Raw genomic sequence first — 4972 nt, forward strand, 5'->3', positions numbered from 1 at the left:
GGATTCCAGAGTGTCCATTCTTTTCTTTCAGCACCTGAAAAATATTGTGCCTTTCCTTCTGGTTTCCATAGTTTCTAATGAGAAACCTACTGTCATACAAATGTTTTTTATTTGTAGATAAGGTGTCATTTTTCTCTTATTGCTTTAGAAAAATTTTATTTTCTTTAGCTTTCCGAATTTTGACTGTAATGTGTTTTGGTGTGGATTTCTTTGTGCACATCCTGTTTGCATTTGCTCATTTTCTGAAATTTGTCCATTTATATCTGTTGTCAAATTTGGAGAGTTTCACATTATTTATTAAAGAACCTTTTCAGCCCCAATCTCTATCTTCTTCTTTGATTCCAAGATACATCCATGTTAGAGTTTTTAATATAGTTCCACAGGTCCCTGAGGTGCTATCAATATTTTTCATGCTATTTTCTCTCTTTCTTTTGTTCTTTAATTTCTTAATTTCTATTACTCTTTTCTCCAGTTCACTGATATATTTTTCTCTGCCTCTCTATTCTGCTGTTGTGTTCATCTACTGAATTTTCTATTTTGATTATTATATTTTTCAGTTTTATAATATCTGTTCAGTTCTATTTATCTTCTATTTCTTTGATTTTCTATTTCTGGGCTGACATTTTTTTTTCTGATTTACTGCAAGCATGTTTGTAATTTCTCATTGAGATATTTTTACCATAGTGCTTTAATATATTTTCAGATAATTCTAAGACCTCTGTCATTTCAGTGTTATATCTATTAATTTTTTTTCCAACCAGTTTGAGATCTAGCAGGTTCTTAGAATGAGGAGTGATTTTCAGTTGAATCCTGATCATTTTTGCATTATGTCATGAAACTTTTGATCTTTTTTACATTCTGTTTTAGCTGACTTTTTCTGACACCACTCTGGCAATGAAGAAAATTGCCATCTCATTATTAACAGGAGGAGATAGCAGCTCAGATTCTCCAGTTGGATACTGAGGACACTTAAGGGGAGGGTATTCCTCATTACTGTTGAGTGGGAGTGAGAGTTCTGGCTGCATGCGGTCTCCACTGACACTGTGGTTAAGTTGACCTCATAATTGCTGGGCAAGGATGAAAGTCCTCACTCTCCACTAGGTCTCCTGTGACATCACTCCACTGGGAATGAATGTGGTCCTTGTTACTGATGTGAGTGTAAGTCTAAGCATCCATATGGTTTCTACTGACCCTCAGTGTGTGTGAGGTGGTTAGTGCCCAGCAGGAATGAAGGTCCTGACTTCCTACTCTGACCCCACTCAGAGCGATTTTGGCATACTTTATTAGAGTCTCCTAAGGGCAGAAACTTGGGCTTCCCATGTGATCTGTGTTGTCATGGATGCAGGTGAGACTGTAATAGGGAAGAACAAATCTAACTCCATATTAGATCTGTTCCTTTTACTTTAAACTTTGGGCTCTGTTTCCTGTGCTTAGTCATGCTGCCTTGTACATTTTGTAAAAGAATGTTGCCTATAGCCTGAAATATACAGATAGCCTATTCTCAGGCTCTGACCTTTGAAAGTCCATTCATATGGAGATAAAAATTTGCAGAACAAAAAGTGACATTTGTCTTGTTGGAGGTTTATAGGGATATCATAGCCTGACCTATGTGGACAGCTGCATGAACAGAAGATTCCTACACCATCATGCAACTTCTTCACCTTGCCTTTAAAAGTGCTTTGCTGAAACCCTTGGAGGAGTTCAGGGTTTTTTGAGCATGAGGCACCTGTCTCCTTGCATGGCCCTGCAATAAACCTTTCTCTGCTCCAAACTCTGACATTTTGGTTTGTTTGGCCTCACTGTATGTCAGGCACAGGAACTTATGTTAGGTAACAAGAGCACAGTTTTTTTCTGTGATGCTTGGCTGGAGTAGAGAAGATGTGGTCTAAGTGTTTTCTGTCTTGCTGAGCTACCATTTTCCTGGTTCTCGACTAGAGGGTTCAGACTTTTCTTTTTCCTTTTTTTTTTTTTCCTTTTTGGCCTTTGCCCATTAGTGTTTCTGGGTTGCTAGCTTCTTCTGCTCCAAGTCTGGGATGAGTGAGGCAAAAAGAAATATCAAGAAATTCACCACCATGTCATTCCTCAGGTTACAAGTTCCCTAGGAGGTCTCCCTTCTTTTCACTTTTCAGAGTCTTCTTATGTTGGGTTTATATATAATGCCCATAGATTTAATTGTACTAAGGAAAATGGGAAACATATATCCACTCAATTTTCCTGAAAGCAGAAGTTTCAGATTGAGTGTTTTATATATTTTATTTCCAATATTGAATTATTATGTCTCTTTTAAAAATACTTTTATAGGTTACCATTGAGTTTGTAATATACATCTTAAATAATCACAGTCCACCTTCAAATAATATTACCACCTCATGTATAGGATAAGGACATTATTAACACTTGACTCCAATCCCCTCCATCTCTTCTTTGCCAATATTATATCAATGTACTTTACCTTTTACATATTATATAAACATACTAGCTATTGATAATCTTTTACTTTAAGCAATCATTCTTTTGAACAATTAAAATACAAAAAATAATATTTTATTTACTTTAATTATGTCACTTAGAGCACTCTTCCATTTCTTTGTGTAGATGAAAGTTGCTCTTTGGTGTCATAGTCTTTCTGCCTAGAGAACTTCCTCTTAACATTTCTTAGAGAGCAAGGATGCTGGCAATGAATTTTTTCTGTTGTTTGTTTATCTGAAAAAATAGTATTTATCTTTTATATGTTAAAGGTATATTTGCTGGTGGAGAGGGTCCTCCCTCACCCTTTTTGGACTTTAAAGACATTACTCTGTTGTCTTCTGATTTTCATAATAATTTTAACAAACGTTACAAATAATTTTATTTGTAATTCGTATCTTCATTCCTCTATATAGGTGTCTTTTATCTCTGATTACCTTCCAGATTTTTTATCTTTAGTTTTCAAGAGTTTTCTTAGGATATATATAACTATGTGTATATGTGTGAATGTGTCTGGGTGGATGAGGGGAAGATTTATTTTGTTTAGTCTTATGTAAGATTTTTGGATCTCTTGCTTTGTATCTTCATCTCAGTTACAGTGTTTTTATGTCTACCGTTAATATATTATTTTTTATTATAGTTTCTATCTTTCTTCTGAAATCCCCCACCTGTCCGTTCATATTATACACTTTTCTACTAGTGCCTTTAACATATTAATCATAATTATTTATATTTCCCATCTTAATGTTTTAATATCAGTGTAATATTTGAATCTTACTCTGTTGATTTTGTCCTTTGCCAGTGTTTTGATTTTTCCCTATTCATTTGTATGTTTCATAATTTTTGGTTAAAAGAGATATAGTTTTGTAAGGCAGTAGAGACTGAGTTAAATTTTATTTATTCTTGGAGATGGGCTTTCCTCTCCTTCACATTCTCTGCATGGAGCACTGAGTAAATTTAGTTAAGAGTTGAGCTGAGTTTGGGCTTTTTTGTTATTATGGTTTTACTCAGTGCATCACCATTCTTCAAATTCTTCTAACATTACCTCTGTTTAGGGTAAGGGCTAGAGGATTATTTGTAATGTCTTTTCAATTCTCCATTTAAATTTTCTCTTTGCTCCTTTATCACAAATAGGATATCACTTTAAGCTCCTGGTCCTTTCCAAACAGTATTTTGGATTGCTTTTACTTGTTCTTTTCACACTTGCTAGCTTTTAGGGTGGCCTGAATGAGAGGGTCTTCACTCTTGTTCTGGTTCAGCCTCAGTCTTAGGTGGATGATATATCCCTAAGTAGCATGTGTAGGTCTTTCTCAGTGATCCTGCCCTGCCCCTAGTGGTAGGGGATCTTTAACAATCTGGCCGTCTGGCCCTAGGATGTTTTATCTGCCCCTTCCCCAAGGAAAGAAGCAGTTTTGTTTGTTTGTCTGTTTTCCTTTCACCAGTGTTGATAGATATTTATCTGTGCCCTGACTGTGACAGACTTCACTGTCCTTCTCCCAGCTGATTAAGACTTTTCTTCTGTAGAGATACAGGGAAGAAGTATCCAGGCAAGGTTTCAAGCCTTCCCCACAGCAGCCACTGTTCCCTTTCCTAAGGTCTTCACCATAAGAGATGCTCTTTGTAGTCTCTTGCCCTGCCCCCAACATTTCTCATGAGTAACTAGTGATGTCAGTGGAGAAGAGCATATGAGTTGGAGTGAACTTCTCTTGAGCTTGGAGTTTCCAGGATTTCTATACTTTCATGCTAACCCAGAGTCAGCCTTCAGCTATTGGTTTACATTTATTAAAAATTATTCTTAATGACTTGTATGATGATTTGTGTCTTCCTTAGAAAACTGTCGACTGAAAAAATGCACCACCTAAAAGTTGAGAATTATGCTTTATTAGGCAGACTTACTGAGGACTTAAGCCTGGATACAGCCTCTCATATAGCTCTGAAGGGCTGTTCCAAATAGGTAAGGGGAGGGCCAGGATATATAGGAGTTTTTTCAGAAACAAACAAACAAAAAACAAAACAAAACAAAAACAGGTAGTTGGACATCAAAAGCTTACTGCTAATTAAGGAAAACCCAGACATCTCAAGGTAATGAATTTAGCACTTTTCTATATATGGGAAGATGCAAGAGTCTGGGCTCATTGAAATCATTCTTTTGATACGTGCCTTAACTATCTAGGACCAGTGTCCCTTTTTTTTTTTTTTCATCCTGAATTTCCCTCAGAGTTTATCATCTGAGCTGCTACAGTGGCTGGTGGCTTTATGACCATGACATCCTTTGTTTACTGAAATGCCAGGTGGCATTCTTTGTCCACATAAGGAAGCACTAATATTCACACTATTCTTGGAAGAGTGTCATTTGGATATTTGGGTTAGTTGATTTCTCTGTAAATTCAGCTCTCTGATATGTTCCAGAAGGTTGTGATTTTGTAGATTACCCAACTTTTTGTTTTTGTTTTAACGATGGGAGTGAAGGTCCTTCCAACTTCCATATCCTAAGACAAAGTTGAAA

Source organism: Balaenoptera borealis, assembly GCF_965194805.1.
Source record: "Balaenoptera borealis genome assembly, chromosome: 15".
NCBI classification, from domain to species: Eukaryota; Metazoa; Chordata; class Mammalia; order Artiodactyla; family Balaenopteridae; genus Balaenoptera; species Balaenoptera borealis.